The following is a 17,271-nucleotide window of genomic DNA, read 5'->3' on the forward strand; positions in this document are numbered from 1 at the left end:
CAAAGCTCCTGGCTGCTCAAATCCTCCCTACACGGAGAGTAATGCGTGTCTCCAACCCCAGCTGTGCCTCTATCACAAAGCTCCATGACGCTTAGACAGTGACTAGGACAGACATGTGGGGGGTCCTGGGGCCCGAATGGTATCAGGCTTGAGAGACCAGTGCCAAGCTCTGAATCACACATGTTCTTGAGAAAGTGGTGTGCACGTGTGTGTGTTCCCTCACGCACGTGCTCACTCAGTATGAGGGGCCCTCTAAGTAAGGATCCCTCTGAAGTGTCCCTTCGGCCCAGGTCTATGGGGAGTACCACCTGGAGGGCTGGGCTTGCCACCATCTGAGATGGGGAAGCTGTGGGTAGAACAGTTTCAGGTGGGGGGGGGGGGTGGCAGGGGGTAAAGATCAGGAATTGGGGTTTGCAGATGTTGAGTCTGAGATGTCTTTTAGTCATCCAGAGGGAAGCTGGTAGGCAGCGAGATGAATGGGTCCGGATTTCGCAAGAGGGGAAAGTAGAGGGAGCTGGGCTAGGGACACGTATCCACAAGCCATTAGCACAAGGATATTCTGCCAGGAACCAGAAAGGAAGTGAGGATAGACAGAAGAGAGTCCAAGGACTGAGTCCTGGGGCACCTCACATCTAGAGTTGGGGACAAACATGTCAGGATGGTTATCAGTAAAACAAAAAACAGAAATAACAAGTGTTGGTGAAGATGTGGAGAAATTGGAACACTTGTGCACTGTTGGTGGGAAGGTAAAATGGTGTAGCCTCTATGGAAAACAGTATGGCAGTTGGTCAAAACATGAAAGATAAAATATCATCCGGCAATCCCACTTCTGAATATGTAGCCCAAAGCAAAAAAGCAGGATCGCACAGAGGTGATTATACGTTCATCCTATAGCAGCATTATTCACAACAGCCAAAAGGAAGAAACAACCCAAGTGTCAATCAATGGGTTAATGAATAAGCAAAATGTGGAAAATCCAGAGAGTGGAATATTATTCAGCCCTAAACAGGAAGGGCATTCTGACATCTGCTATAACATGCATCGAGGACATTATGAGTCAGTCACAAAAGGACAAATATTGCGTGATTTCACTTATAGGAGATAGAGTAACCAAATTTGTACAGACAGGAAGCAGGATGGCAGTTTCCAGGGGCAAAAGGAGGGAGAATGATGAGTTTTTGTTTAGTGGAGACAAAGTCTCAGTTTTGCGACGTGAAAAGAGTTCTGCACATCGATGGTGAGGATGGCTTCCAACAACGTGAACATACTTAATACCACTGAACTAGACACTGAAAAATGGTCCAGGTGGCAAATTTTATGTTGTGTGTATTTTACCAAAATTTTAAAAACTAAAGAGAGGGGCGCCTGGGTGGCTCAGTCAGTTGGGCAGCCGACTTCGGCTCAGGTCATGATCTCGCGGTCCGTGAGTTCGAGCCCCGCGTCGGGCTCTGTGCTGACAGCTCGGAGCCTGGAGCCTGTTTCAGATTCTGTGTCTCCCTCTCTCTGACCCTCCCCTGTTCATGCTCTGTCTCTCTGTCTGTCTCAAAAATAAATAAACGTTAAAAAAATAAAAATAAAAACTAAAGAGAGGGAGAGAGAGAGATTTTGAAAAAGAAGAATTGGGGACAAAACGAAGGGGTCTGGGAAAGAGGGAGTCACAGGGCCTCTCTGACTCAGGCCAGGCTGGTCCCCGTGGCGCTGGGGCTCCCCGAGACAGGGCCAGTGTCTGTGCACCCATGCACGGGGTGGTGCACACTGTGTTCTCACCTATTCACCGAGTGCAATGGTGCTTCCTTCCTGTTGTTCTAAGCTCGTCTCATCTGCTGCTGGTTGTTTGGGCTCCCACGTCACTGTCTGTTGCCTCCACAACTTTGTCGTCAGTTCATGGACATACATCTAGCCCATCTTTCTTCTCTACCCCAATCACCTGCTAGTTCCACGCTTGTGTCCAGATGATCCTAAACCTCATTCTCTTGTGTCACCTTGATATTATTGTTTCAGGCGTGTTACCCCCCCACTCCACCAGCCAAAGGACAAATGATGTTTCCAAAGTGAATGATGAATGAATGAATGCCCCAGATGATAGATAAGGGAGTGTCTTCCCCTGTCTTCCTCTTCTCAAGTCTGCTTTCTCCTTGCTGTGCCCACAGCAGGTGCTCGACTTGCTGAAGAAAGAGAGGAAGAAACAACAGAAAGGCCGGGGAGGGGAGAACAGAGTTCCGGTCAGTAGATGTGAGGTTCTCACTAGACATAATGAGAAGCACAGCAAGTGTTTAAGTGGCAAATACTCCACACATCTCAACAGGTGAACAGTAGCTCTCATTTTAAAACTATGTGGATGTGGGAAAACTCATGCCTTCTCTAGTTCTCTTTAGGGACTGTCAGTGAAAAGACCTGTAACATCTATATGCCCATGGGGAAGGGGCCTCTTTAAGAAATAGCCCAAGAACCAAGTTTCGATACAAGATCTCATGTTGTGTGGTCTAAGTTACAGATGGTGGAGAAGTGAGTTAAAGCAGCCAACCCGTTTGTTAAATCATGCTGAATCCTTTTAAATACCAGTTAATGTCATATGTTAACTTGACTGGGCCACAGGGTGCCCGGATATTAGGTTAAATATTTTTCCAGGTGTCTATGCGGGTGTTTCTGGATGAGACAAGCATTTGAATCAGTAGACCAAGTGATAAAAATTGCCCTCCCCATTGTGGGTAGGATTCATCCAACCCATTGAAGGCCTGAAGAGAATGAAAGGCGAAGTAAGGGGAAATTAGCTTGGAGCTGGGACAATGGTCTCCTCCTGCCTTTGGACTCAGACTCAGGCTAGAACGACACCATTGGCTCTTCTCCTGGGTCCCAGCTTGCCATCTGCAGATCTTGGGACTTAGCCTCCAGAATCTCATGAGCCAGCTATATGTATGTATATGTCAGACACAGCATAATTCATGGGGGTTTTGTGTTGCTGTTGGCATTAGTTTTCCAGCTATTATAATGCTAGACTTTTGATTGAGAAAAAGTGCACGGATGTCCTCCATGAGGACGTCCTCACGTGTTTTAAACTGAAGAGTTGTTTGTACCAACATCGCATTCCATGTTCACTGTCCAGGCACTTCTATCCACATGGTCAAGGTGGTGTCAGGCTGGCAGAGCAAAATCATTGCCATTTGACTTTCAACTGTGAAATTTTGCAGTAATATTATGAGTTGCTCCCCTTAACAATTGTCTGGCTTACAAACTCCCGGGAAGGTGAGAATGATTTAGAGTTTATGGGGAGTAGTGCAGGTTAATCATAAGAACGGGGCTGCTGTGAAGGCCAGGGGGCATTGACAGATTGTGCTCTCTTCTCCTGTTCTGATTTTCCTTATTTTCAGCCTGACATCTTTTTTTTTTTTTAATAGATTTGTTTGGAGTTTTTGCACATCTACAAAATCCATTTGAAAACCTGATGGGTAGAGAATGGAAATGATTTTATAGTTGGGAAAGATTGTGCACAGATTTTTTTTTTTTTTTAAAAGCAGGGGCTTCTAATTGTGAATTCACAAAGAGCTACCTTCTCCACGTTAATGAGGTTGCCCAATTTCAGGAGAATTAGTTGAAGCCAAAACATCGGGCCCAGAGGTGGAAAGCACATTTCTGTGACATTGTCAGCAGCCTAGAGAGGTCTTCCCAAGGAATTCTCTTCCTTAAATGGCAGCTTGTAATTGGCATTGGGGTTCCAGGCAGGAGAGTGACAGCAGAGGTCAGTCTTGGTAAAAATCCCCCCATTACACGCTGTGGATGCCATTTTCATATAGAGTTCTGATTTTTTTTTTAAAAATTCAATAGAAAATTAAATTAGGAAGGGCCAAGAATTACTGTATTATTATAACTCTTGCATACATATTTTTCTCATAGATTTGATAAGGAAAAAAAAAAGATTTTAAAACACTAGTCATTATTTGAAGCTTTCCTCCTGAAGGTTTCCCTTGCTCATTGGAATGAGTTGGCCTTTGTCCTTGTCCCTTGTGTTTTGGATAGCCAGTCTTGTCCCAGGGGGAATACGTGGGTGACCAGCACACACAGCCAGATACCCTAGACTTCTTGTCCACATCTGGCTCAAGAGCCTATGTGGGCTCCCTCTGGCCAGTGTATCGTTCCATGTTCTCTTGACTTCCTGATCCCCCCAGACAGCCTTCCCTAGCAACCCCGCTGTCATTCTAGACCGATTTCCCCTCTCCATTCCTCGCTGAGTCCCAGAGGCCTTCTTCTCACCTTCTCCACCTCTGGAGTTTGGCCTATAGCATTAGTCCTTAATGGTTTCACGCATTCCTTCATTTGTTTGTTTACCCATCAAATGTTTATTAAGCCCCTCATGCATCAGACACTATTCCGGGTGCTGAGGACACACCCAGAGGGGGGGAACAAGTCCCAGCCTCGCACGTCCAGTGGACTTAGCTGTTACCACCCAGGTGGGGAGTAGGAAGTAGGGAGGGGCACACACTATCATGGCCAGGGGCTGCCTTGCTTCGGGGTTTGGCTGGAGCCCTGAGTTCTTCAGGGATGCTTGGGAGGTAAACTTGCAGAGGAAGAACAGGGCAAGTTTGGGCAGGGCCCGGGTCCCTGACTATACTGAAGTTTCATCAGGCTGACCTTGGGCACATGCAGCCTGGTCTGTAAAAGGGACACCAGCAGCAGAGACCAGTTACAGCCTCTTGAAATTACTTGGCTATGAGATGGTGCAGATTTACATGAAAGCCCCAGGAGAAGGACTGGAGGAAAGAACAGACCTCGCGCTCCTTCTCAGTGCATTTGTTTAGGAAGAAACCACCAGCAGCATCAGAACAGCAAAAAAGTGGATTTCTGCCAGAGTTCGTGTTTGCGATTTTGTCTAAGTATGAATATGAGCATTGCCTCATCCGTTCGTTCTTTTATCTAATCAATTAATCAGTTCTTACCATTTATAGCCACCAAGTAAATGCCTGGGCTAGAGATCCAAATATCAATAGGACCAGTACCGCCGCCAATGAGCCTGTGGCCCAGCTGTAGACAGGACACACAGCATCTGCCAAGAGAGGCTTGTGCGGTGTACCAGGGTCGGGACGGCTGCGGCGGGGAGGCTGCTGGGGGCTTTCCACAAAGACGTGGTGCACCGAAGCAGGGCAGGCTCGGTGAGATGCAGAAGAGGCCACGGGTGCCCGGCGTGGGTGACGAGAGACGTGAACCTGGCTCTTGCAGATACTATGAGAAGAACCTGTGACGTGCGTGAAGGCGTCCTGAGCACCGACAAGGCACTGCACGTCCCAAGTGCTGCAAGATTCTACAACCAGCACCGGGAGGTCCTTTCTGAAGGAAGCCAGTGACAGCGCCTGGCGTGGTCACGGGCTTGCTGTGCAGACAGTTCCACTGACTTCATCGCATTCAGTTGCAAACCTGCAGTGAGTCAGATATTATTATCTACACGTTATGGACAGTAAGACCGAGGCTTTGTGTGGCTGAGGAACTTACAGAAGGTAACAGAGCCAGAGAACACCGTAACTGGGAGGAACAGCCAGGTCTCCGGGTTCCCGCCTAGAGCACGTCCTGGGTGACGATGCTGCCACTTTTGGCTTCTGGACACACCAAAACATACTAAGGGATTTTGTTATTTAAAGGTTCCTTTTGGCTCTGTAGTAAACACAACTCCCTTGGCTCAAAGGGAGCTAAATTTCATCAGTTCCAATCACTGGACAAAGAATTCAGGGAGAACCTGAAAACACTAGGCATAGCCTTTGACCCTCAGTGGGGAGGAGGAGGGAACACACCTAGAAAATTTGGCATTTGGTTGCTAATTCAAAAAAAAAATTAATCTTATTATCAGGTATCTTTTGAATTAGACATTCAAATAATTTTACTTACTGCTTAAGGATCATTTTGCTTAAGAACAAAATGAAATGTAGATGCATGAACATTTTACAAAAGCATAATCATTAAATAGCATCAGATTATGTGCCAATTATTTTCATTTCTATGTTATTAAAAGTTTAGGGATGAAATAAAAAAGAGAATGTGAAACAAACGCCCAAACCTTCAGTTTCCGAAATGAGATGTATAAGTTTTATGTTGGTAAATGCATACTTTGCAGTGTTTATTAGATCATCTGATTTCTGGGGACATCATTTAGAAGCATCCCATTTGTTGAAACTACGAGTTTTAACACCTTTGTGGATTGAGGGGCCCCTCATCCTTCTTCATTTTCCCTGCTCTCTTGTCTCTGCGCTGAGTTTTCATCAGACCCAGTGGTACAAGAGCCCAGAGCCCATTTCTGTCATCCTCGAGGTGTTTCCATGGCCCCTCAAAGGGCCCACGCTTTCTTCTGTGCACCAGATGTAATCTGTCAAAATTCTAACCGGCCTCTTGCTTTGTCTTCTAATGCTGAGCCCCAGTGCTTTGTTTTTCACAGCAACACCAGTACCAGAGAACAATTAATGCTGGTAGCTTACTGGTATCAGTTTTGAAACATTTTCTGTTGGTGAGAATCTTTGAGGAAGAGCTAGAAAAGTGCACACACGGACCTTTTCTCCATGAGCCGCAGAACCAGAATTGGCCTTTTGATAAATGCTTTCTGGTAGTTGTCTTCAAGGAGCTAATTTTTCAAGCTAAGAGAGAGAGTGAGAGAGGGAGAGAGAGAGAGAGAGAGAGAGAGAGAGAGAGAGAGAGAGAAAGGGAGACAGGCAGGAAAAGAGATTTCTAATTTTTTAGGTAACTAATGACTTAAATGGAGGAAAACATAATTTCGTGAATGTATTTTGGCACATATTAAACCATATCTGCTTGGTTCTGGGATAAAGTAGCATAGGTATTTTCGTTTGGAGAATTGGATTATTTTTGAATTCTACTTATTATACTAAATTGAATACCATATTATGAAATCCATTTCAACTTTTATGGACATCCCTGCCTCCTCCAGGGGCTTCTTCAGGCATTTGGTTTATTGGGGAAGAGTCATTTATTCCCTGCAACGATGCCCACGGTGCTGGCACATTACAGCAAAGAAAATAAGCCACAAAATTCTCGTTCTTATTGTGGAATAGTCTCAACTTACATGATTTTCTTAAAATAATGGAAAATGTTAGAATATGACATCCCAGGGAAGGGTAGAGGATTCTTGCATATCTAATCAAAATGTTATCACCCCTGAAACATATTTGTAATATGACCTTTGTCAGCTGCTTCACAGTGGAGAAATCCTTTCAAAGAGGCAAAGTTTCCAACGAAGCATCACAGGCTGGAAGAAATTCTCGGAAAAGAAATTGCATTTTCAACAAGAGAGCCTCCCCGGCCGAGTCTGCACTCCGGAGATCGCCAGGGCCCTCTTGCTGTTGTCTTAAACTGTCAAAGTTTGGCTCCTTTTGGATTTTTGAACCATTCAAAAAAGATACTTTCATAAACAGTTTCATAAATGACAGCATATCTAATTCCTTGGCTTTTGAACACCGAGCTGAGTACAGCACAGGGAGCCGACTGAGAATTGCTCCTGAAGCCATAAAGCAATCTAGGAGCTAAGTTGCCAAGCTGTTGACATAGGCAGTGGAGATGGAAATTCTCTAGTAGCGTGCTAGACCCTCCCCCTGCGCTCCGCTTGGCCTGACGCTGGCTGATTGGCGCAGTATATCTTGATGTTAGTATCCCATTTCAGAAATGTTCTGACATTATCTATTTGGAAGTTTGAAAAATAGTATGAAACTCCCAGTGCATCTGAGCACACATTTCAACACGGCAATCGTAATACCCATCTCCACTGATGCAAGATGCAGGCTTGGACCCAATTCCAACAGCTTCATTTCTAAGTCGATGGGAATCTGAACATCTTGCTGTGGGTAAGAAAATTAGGAGAGGCAAGCTTCCTTCCTGCTGCCACCCCATCCCGCCATCAGCCACCTCCGGGTGCTCGGCAGGCACAGGGCGTCGGCTGTAGAATATGTAAGAAGAAGGCAACAATCAGGAAGGATGAGTTGGAAAAGAGTTTTGAGAGCAGAACTGAAAGGAAAGGAGACAATGCAGGATGAGGAATGTGGAGGAATACAGGTGTGGGCATTACCCGTGGCCACGCGGCTCTGCAAGAAAGCAGAAATGGCTGCAAATTTGCTTACTTGTTAAAAGATTCATGTTCGGTTCACAAATGGCGAAGCGCGTTGAATCAGAAGTGGGCTTTCACATTCCGATTGCCTGGAGATTCTATTCATCTAGGAGCCTGTAGTAGTCTCGAATTAGCCCACGGACTCTCTAGCAGGGGGCGGCCAGAAAAACCGCAAGACTAATGATTCCAAAATCACCTTTAATTTCAAATTTAGACTTCTTCCAATTTATTTTTATCACACAAGCAGGGGTAGATGCCACAGCAAATGCTCAGTTACAATTTGTAGCTTGCTAATAATCAGGTTATATTTTCCCAATCATCGACATTCTCAAGCACCGAAAATGAAAATGAGATTTGCAAGAGGAGACGTGCGAGGCAAAGTCACCTCCCCTATTTCCTTCCCAGACCAAGAAAGACAAGTTTTTAATCAGCAGTCAACTCTACAGTCTTTGGAGTTGGTTTAAACTAAGTCAGCAACTCTGATTCTTTTATTTGAAGAACAAATAGTAGGATGAAATTCCTAAGCTCTAGAAATACACCATCATAACTTGCCACCAAAAGATTTTAAATTCCTCAATTCAAAAATGCTAACACAGAGCCTTTTCTCTGTCTCTCTGTCTTTCTCACTCACTTGCTCCCTCCCTCCCTCCTCTCTCTCTCTTCTCTTTCTTCTTTCCCTGTCCCTGCCCCAATCCTATATGCGGAGGAAGTGGGAATATTCTTAATATGCATCAATAACTCGACACAAGTAAGTCCTGCTCTGTCCTTTCCTGGCTGAATCACTTTGAACAAGTAACTTGACGCTTTAAGCCCTCAATTTCCTCACCTATAGAATGGGTGTACTGATACTTCACAAACCTGCAGGTTTTTAAAAGGATACACATGTAAAAACAAGTAGCACGGTGTCCAGGGGACAGTTGCATTGGTAACAAATGCCAGAAGCCCAAGTCAGACTTGCTTATTCAAACAAAAGAACTGACTGCCACACAGATATGAGAAGCCCATAGGGACTACCTTCAGATCTAGCTGGATCCAGGGGCTCCACGGTGGAGTCTCCGCCATTTCTCCCTACTCCGTGGGATCCCCTCCCAGCAAAGATGGCCATGACCCAGAGTCACATTGTGTCTGCTCGGTGACCCGGCAGGAGCTAACTGAACGTGCACCCAGGCAAGAGGCTGATGGGTCTAGCGTGGCGACTGAGGGAAGATCTGCCACACACAAAGGAAGTAGAGCTTGCAGGCAAGAGCCATGAATGTCCTCTGTGAACCACAGGAAATGCAGTGCTCACTTTCCAACTCCTTCTACAAGTAAAAGACACAGTAAACCTGGTGTGAGCATTCCAATCCTCATTGCTGTGTGACTTTCCCAAGTTACTCAACCACTCTGTTTCCTCAATTGTAAAACTGCGATAATGATGTTGCCTACCTCGCATGTTGTTGTGAAAATTCAAAAAGCTGATGGAGCATCGAGCCCTCAGCACAAGGCCTGCCACTTAACAAACAATGGATATTTTTTTTGCTATTTTTATTACTAATTTCTATGCGTCCTATCTTTCTAGTGCCTGAGTAACTCAATGAATCTCCAATAAATGTGCTCATTACGATTAATCCTTGGGGAACCTGGGGGGCTCGGTCGGTTAAGCACCTGACTTCAGCTCAGGTCATGATCTCACAGTTTGTGAGCTCAAGCCCCGTGTCGGGCTGTGTGTGGACAGCTCAGAGCCTGGAGCCTGCTTTAGATTCTGTGTCTCTGTCTCTCTCCACCCCCTCCCCCATTCGTGCTGTCTCTCTGTCTCTCAAAAATGAATAAACATCAAAAAAATTTTTTAAAAAAGATTAATCCTTAAGACAAAGAAATGAGGTGCAGGTTTGGCAATGCTTTGCTTGGCCTTGGAGGGGGGAGTCCAGCTCTAGGAGAGTGTCCTGAGCCAGCACCAAGTTGTCTCTTCCGTCCAACTCCATGAAACAGGCCCCCTTGTCCACCGACGTGGTAGAAGTCTCCACTGCACAGAGTCACATCCACAGGGGACTGGGGGAGACGGGGCTGCCAGAAGCAGAGAGCCGCCCCCTGCTGGCTCACCACCCCCTCCACAAGCCTCTGGTGATGAATGGGTGTGAACACTGAAGAGGCAGCACGTGAGTCCGTGCTGCAGAGCCTGGGCCTGGCACACAGTAGGCGCTCCATCACTGTGAGCAGGTACAGCACAAGTTGGTGGCTCCATACCTCTCGGTACTCTTGCCCTTACCATCTCCCTTCCTTCCTTGCCACACCTGTTCTCCTGGCCACATGGGTGCACATGACTGGCTCGTTCCTCTGGCCACCGTGATTGGTCCAGAGTTCGGTGTACTTACGCGTGCTGGGCCAATCAGAGCCCTTCTCTGGGATTTTTTTTTCCCCCAGGGGAAGCTGGATATAGAACTTGTTTCAACTCTGGGGACGCAGTGTTGGAAGGACGTAATGCTGAGGTCATGGGGGAGGGACATGGGTCATGCCTCTTCTCCCTCCCCACCAGGAGTGAGATCTCTGTCCTCTTTGTGTCCAGAGGCCTCCTGGACCAAGGAGGGCCTCGTGTCCAGTGGCTGCCAGTGAGACAGATGGAGGGACTGCCCGGACCTCACTCTGCCACGCCTGCCTCTGCAGACCAAAGTGAGTTATCTCCGAGAACAGTCAGATAATTGAGTGATCAGACAGACAGCCACCACCCCATCCTCACCACCAGTTTTGCTGCTCGCATGGTGATCGTTCCTCTCACTTTGCCTCATCTTATTTTAAATCAATGGCTCAGTGCACTAGGGCTAGATTGAGGAAGTGTCCCTTAGAGAGGATACAACCACTGTTTCTTTTTCAGATTAATATTTTTGAAGGCTGAGACAGAACGTTTGGTATGGCTGCTTTTCCTGCCTTGATTTTCGTGTGTAGTTTCCCAGGCAGAGGCAAATGAGGACAAATCACAACCTCAGCATCAAAACCCCCATGTCTCCTGCTTTAATTTCCAAGTCACAAAAATGCAGGCACTTCTGGCTCATCCCAGAAGGACACAGGAGGGGGGAGACGCCTTCCTCCTGGCGGCCCAGGTGCACACTCCCCAGAACTTCACACTACTTAAAAGATTTTGCCCAAACTGCCAACAACGTGTTACAAACAAAGCCCTTCCTGAAAATGGATCAAAAACACTTTGTAATAAGTGTAGGAGCTGCTTTCAAAAGGGCCAACGTCTAACAAAATCCCCAGTCCTGAGTGATCAACGCTCAAATAGCCCAACACAGTTTGAGACAACCTCCCCCAAAGCTTCTGCACTTGAAGAAGTCATTCTCTAAGCCAATCTATCCACACACGTGCACATCTGAAGAGTCGACTTTCACTCACTTGTTTGCATGTATTATGTACATTGCCTGGGTATTCAGTTATCTGGTTGCCCTATTTTGACCGAACTCTGGGTGCCTTTGGCCCTGATGCCCCCCACCTTCCTCCTCCACTCCTCCAGAATGTGCCCCACCCGCCCATCACTGGTTGGCTATACCACCCAGATCCTAGGTGTCGGCTCTTGGCTCCGACCCTTACAGGAACACTGGGGCTGGGAAAATCAATCGTGTTAATCGGTAAAACTCTCCGCTGGAGATGCTATCCTAAAAGAAAACCACATGTAAAACACTTAAAGAAGGGAGCTCTGTAACATGTTTCTTTTGTTATACGACCCTCACACGTTTGTCCGGAGTTTGGGGCTTTCAAACCACATAAGGTTTTATGTGATCATTATAAAATCCCTTCTTTTCCCAAAGGCAGGGTAGTAAGGATTAAGTTTGACTACTGAAGACAGCTTTGTTGTAAATGGTCTCTAACGTCACAAAAGTAGCTTGGAAAGAAAGGCTTATTAAACAAATTCTTGGGTTGTGAATCATTGGAAGCAATCACATGGCATGTTCATTTGTTGAACCTGAAAGGTATCCATTTGGATGTTTAAAGAAACGATGCAAATTAACATTGTTCCCAGCGCCCACAAGAAAGCTGGCCAATCTTAGAGGACATTCAAGGAGGTCCCTTGGAGAAGTCAGAGTGGCAACGAGCATATACTCCTTTGGTTTTCCACCTCTTTTGCAAAAAGTCATTCATGGGAAGCTGTGTCCAGAGAAGATCGGATATGATTTATTAATATACAGATGGGAAACCCCAAAGAAACTTTGTCCACCTAGTCCAACACTGTCATCCGGCAGAGAAGTCAGGTGGATTGCACAGTGAGAGGCTGGCAGGGCTGCACCCCAAATATGCTGACCTTGCGTCCCTTACACACCAAGCTGTTCCCCAGACTGGGGCTATCCTTGTGTTGCTTCAATGAGAGGACGTGTTCGTAGGTGAGGATGCTGGTGTAATGGGACATAGGAATGAGGCCTAGGGCAGTTTTCGAGGAAATGCTTTGAGCTTTTGGAAATTATCATTAAGAGGAGAAGAATTTACCAGCAAGTAAGTGTTGAGAGTGTGGATTTCAGTTCTGTTCGCTGGAGAGTCTTAAATGTCATGTTCTGGAGTCTCAGCCTTTGGCAGGGCCAGTCCTTGGCAGGAGGGGTGGCCTTCCCCTCAGCCCCCCTTGGTTCTAAGACCCCTACGTGGCTCCTGACCTGATGCCCCTTGTGAAGGCAGCTGCAGTGTCTCTCAACCTCCCTGAAGGGTAACTGAGTCCCACCAGGAGAGCCTGGTGTTTGCATCCCCCTGGATGCTACATTCTCCTCTGTCTCTCTGGCCTACCCCTCCCTAAATCCACATCATCTCTCTAAGAGGGCCTTAGGATGCCTGTGATGACCTTTCTTTCCCTGGGTGGGAATCAGAGATGCTAATACCAGCTAAGTCTTGTTTTACTAACAGCTTAGGAAATCATATTAATATACTGTTTAGATAAAAAGAAGAGTAGGATTTATTTATTGTTACAAAATTACATCACAGTACACTTGCTAGGATACCAGAAGACATCCTGGTCCATTTCGGTGTTATTTTCCCTTTTCATTTCTGTTGGGATCCTAGTTCTGAGGGTATAGACTGTAATAGACTATAAGAAGACAGGCATATTGGTGTCGATGTTTGTTGCGGGTACTTGCACGCCCCACAAAGACTGGGTCATTATAAAAATCCTTTACATGTGATAGCGTTGAGGATTAGAGAATTTGAGTAAATTTCCTAAAGTTTCACAGCGAGCCAACAGAGAAGACCAGAACAAATGGCAAAGGTGTTTCATTTCTCCTGTCTTCCTAGTTTTAGTGCCTGTGGCTGCCTGGAGCAGGATGGAGAAGGATTCTGAGGCTGAGTCCAGTCTCACCGAAAAAAAGTAACTTAATCACCAACGTGTACTCCGGGGCCCAGGCCAGTTATTTTGAACGTGTCCCAGCTGAGGCATGGCCCGCGTGGGGGCCTCGAGAGAATCCACCATGCCTCTACAGTCACTGGGGTTGATCATAAAGCAACCTTTCTTTAGGTTCTTTGAACAAATTTTTATTGACAACGTTGATATGTCGAGTCACTCAAGTCACAAATGTCTCAATAGAGGAGTTGTACATACGGGGAGAGTGAAGATTTCTTTCCCATTAAGAAGACAGAACCTAAGGGGCCCATAGATGACTTAGAAGGTGTGGTCCTGAGATGGGACCAATGGGTGTGTGACCTCCCTCAAGCTTTGGGGAAGACTCCCAGGGGACCTTATGCCCATCAAGCTGGATACAATGTGTCTATACTGCTTCCTGGGGATGTCATAAAAAGTACCAAAAACTGGGTGTCTGGAAACAGCACACATCTATTGTCTGAAATCAATGTGTGCAGAGGGCCGTGCTCCCACTGAAGGCTCCAGGGCTGGGTGCTGTCCATGCCTCTCTTGTCCTGGGTTCTCCTTGGCTCCCAGGTGTACCACTTTGCACCCTCCCCCTCCACACAGTTCTCCTCGAGTCTCTGTCTTCACCTGGCCTTCTGCTTGCAAGGACACCAGTGGTATGGCATTAGGACCCATTTTAACTTGTTACCTCTGTAAAGATTCTATCTCCAAATAGGGTCACATTCTGAGTACTGGGGTTGGGACGCCAACATATTTTTCTGGGAGAACACAATTCAACCATAATAATGTCCACAGAGCACCAAGTAGTGCCGGGCACCCATGTGCTCACTGACTAGCACCTGAGCCTGGCTTGGCTGCTACGGAGCCTGTGTCTAGATCATGGTGACCTTCAGGACCCGAGGGGGCCTGCAAGGCCACCTCCGACCACAGGCAATAGAGACATCCCAGGCCCCTCTGCTCGCTCAACGACCCGGATGGTGCCCGGAGTCCTGCCTGTCCCTGCCCTCCGGGAGGCCCAGGCAGGCAGCCCGCGCTCCGGGCCCCTGCCCGCAGAGCTGAGTTGGCAACACGGCCACTGAGCACTTGGCGCCGCGGACCGCAAGCACCACGGGACGCGGAGCTGATGGTGGCTAAACTGAGGCACGGAGCGCTGTGCGGCGGGAGCGCGGGGTCCGGGCGGCCAGGCAGGGGAGGCCGGTCGGCGGCGGGCGGGAGGGCCCTGGCGGGGCGGCGCCGGGAGGCCAGCGAGGCTGCGCAGAGCGGGGTCAGCCCAGGCTCCGCCGCACTGGGCATGCTCCGACCCCCGCGGCGGTCCGCAGACAGGGGGCGGGCGTCCGCTCTAGGCCCCGGCCCCGCCCTGCCTTCTAGGCCCCTCCCCCGCGCCTCGGCCTCCACCCCCGCTCCCGCACTTCCCGGCGCCCCCCTCTCTGGGCCCCGCCCCCGCGCCCGTGGCTCCGCTCTTCCCGACCAAGCTTCCGTCACGTCCAGGCCCCGCCCACTGTGGCTCCGCCCCCGCCCCGGCTCCGCCCCCCGCGCCCCGGACATGCCTGGGCAGCCGGTGGTTCTCCAGCACTTGGCCACCCTGTGCTCGCAGCTGCTCGTGGTCGGCGCCCTGGTGACGCGGTGAGTGTCTGGGTTGCTGCCCTCCCGCCAAAGTCGGGGCCTTTCTTAGGCTGAGCAGTCGTCTGAAGCCTGTGGTTCTATGGGCACCCTCTCCTCGCCATAGGCGAGGGGCCTGCCCTGATCCCACCCCAGGTGTGCGCACGTGTGCCCAGGTGTACCCAGGTGTGCCCAGGTGCGGCCCTCCTTCCCCACGCCTGGAGTTCCTGGACCAAGTTGCTCTGCGGTGATAGCGGCCCGTTGTGGCTTCCCCTGCCATGCCTGTAGTTGGCCAACATCTTCGACGCTCTCCCTGCCCACTCCCCCGCCCTGCACTACTGACCAGCGCCTGGGGGCCGCCGCTTGCCTTCTGTTCCCAGGAAGCTTCCAGAGGCCTCTACTCCGGCCCTTCCTTGCAGCAAGCCTTTAGCATACTCTTTGTGCAGAATTCCACATTTGCTGCACCGTGTTTTAAGACAGTGCCAGAGAAGAGCAAGTTCTGGGGTCTTCATTTTCATGGCTGGTGTGTGTATACATTTGGCCCTAATTGCCTCCGCAAACACTTAGAGTAAATAAGTGGAGTTTGAGAGCCATTTACACTGGGCACCATAATTCCCAAGTCGGTGATAATACAGTAGAGCAGTGTTCTAACCCACGTATTCCCTGCTCCCTGTCTGGGCCCATCATTTCCTGAGATCTCAGAATGGTCTTCCCTATCAAGGCCTCTGCTCAGTACTTGGCTTTCTATCTTGGAAGCACATTTTGTATGCTCAAACACAGCGTTTGCTTGGTTGGGTGGACAGTCATCAGGGCAGAGGGAGGCTGCTTTGCCCAGGGAGGGGTCACTTCAGCTGTTTGTGGCAGAGCACGAAGCTGTTGAACAAGGGGAGCTAAGAATCGGACTGGTTACTTACATTAAGAACCTGTAAAATGTCTGCGTCAGGCCCTTCTCTCCATCTCCCCAAGATAGATGATGAAGAGACAGTTTTGTTCTTTCCCTGAGTCCTTCAATGGATAACACACGGCATTAAAAAAGGGTGTAAAAGCATTAGAAAAGGACGTAAAAACGAAAGCATGCTGGGGGTAAAGCAATTTTAAGGAAACAGTGTCAGAGTTCTCCTCTCCATCCCTGGCTGACCCCCCAGTGGGGAGATCATATTGTGTTAGACACTGTTGTCCTGGAGGTCACAGCAAGTGCACACCTGCAAAGGTCCAGAGTCTACGGGTAGTGGAGAGTTGGCCTCGCTCTACAGGTATTTGATTTCTTCCCAGGTTCTTGTCTTGAGTTAGAATTTGAATAGTAGAGTACAGTATGGGGGCTGGATGAACCGGGCCTCAAGTACAGAGCTATAGAAAGGCACCTTTTCTTCATGAATGTTCTTTTCATTAAAACAAATCTGTGGGCGCCTGGGTGGCTCAGTCGGTTAAGCATCCAACTCCTGATCTCAGCTCAGGCCTTGATCTCAGGGTCATGAGTTCAAGCCCCACATTGGTCTCCATGCTGGGCATGAAGCCTACTTAAAACAGAAAACACATCTGTGTTATAAGAGCTAGATTTTAGTATTATTAAACTCTGCTCTGGACACTGTTGAACACTGATGGAGAGGGGAGTTTAAAGAAGTAATGCACTAGGTGTGGACATGTTGGAAAGATCTCACTCTTGTTCAGTGGAGATTCTCAGACCTTTCTTTTCTCCTGTGTTTTGGTCTCGTGTGGCTCTCGGTCAAGCCTCACTTGGGCCCTCCACTCAGGCCTCCTGTCCCCAGTTGCCTTTCCTGGTGCACAAGTGAGGTCCTGGGCTGGCCGTGCAGGGGAGGAGGGCAGTGGGGCCTGAGGAAGAAGGGGGCCTCCCTGGCAGTCTCTGCTCTTCCTGTCCCAGGAACCCAGCAGTGTGCTCCTCAGTGTTGTTCCATAAAGGAAACTTACTAAATTGTCTTCATTTTTCTTATTTTGCAGAGGACACTTAGAAGCCAGGGACTCAAACCACCAACACGGCCCTATTCCAGCTCCCTGTTTGGGGTCTCAAGGCCCTTTTTAGTTTATAGTATAGTCTCTTTAATAGAAAATCATGGAAGCAAGACAGTATTTTCTGAATTCTCTTTTCCTGTGGTCATCTGTTACCCTTATTATCAGGTGTGTTTTCATACTTCTCTCTGACTTTATCTAACTGCATAAAATTCCTCTTGTGGGTCAACTTTCCCTGGGGGTTTTGACTTCCTGTCACGTCTCTGGTCACTCCAGACATGTACATTGGGCTCCAGGTCTCTGA

The 17,271-nt window shown here is 48.2% G+C and overlaps 1 protein-coding gene across 1 annotated transcript in view; it reads left to right on the plus strand.

Moving 5' to 3' along the window:
• The first annotated feature begins 14,946 nt into the window (after positions 1-14,946).
• MGMT (O-6-methylguanine-DNA methyltransferase) overlaps positions 14,947-17,271 on the plus strand; it is a 298,543-nt gene continuing 296,218 nt past the window's right edge. Inside the window, exon 1 of the mRNA XM_042959907.1 lies at positions 14,947-15,026. The gene's annotated coding sequence lies outside the window, so the exon portion shown is untranslated. The remainder of the gene's footprint in view (positions 15,027-17,271) is intronic.

This window comes from Panthera tigris, chromosome D2, assembly GCF_018350195.1.
Source record: "Panthera tigris isolate Pti1 chromosome D2, P.tigris_Pti1_mat1.1, whole genome shotgun sequence".
NCBI classification, from domain to species: domain Eukaryota; kingdom Metazoa; phylum Chordata; class Mammalia; order Carnivora; family Felidae; genus Panthera; species Panthera tigris.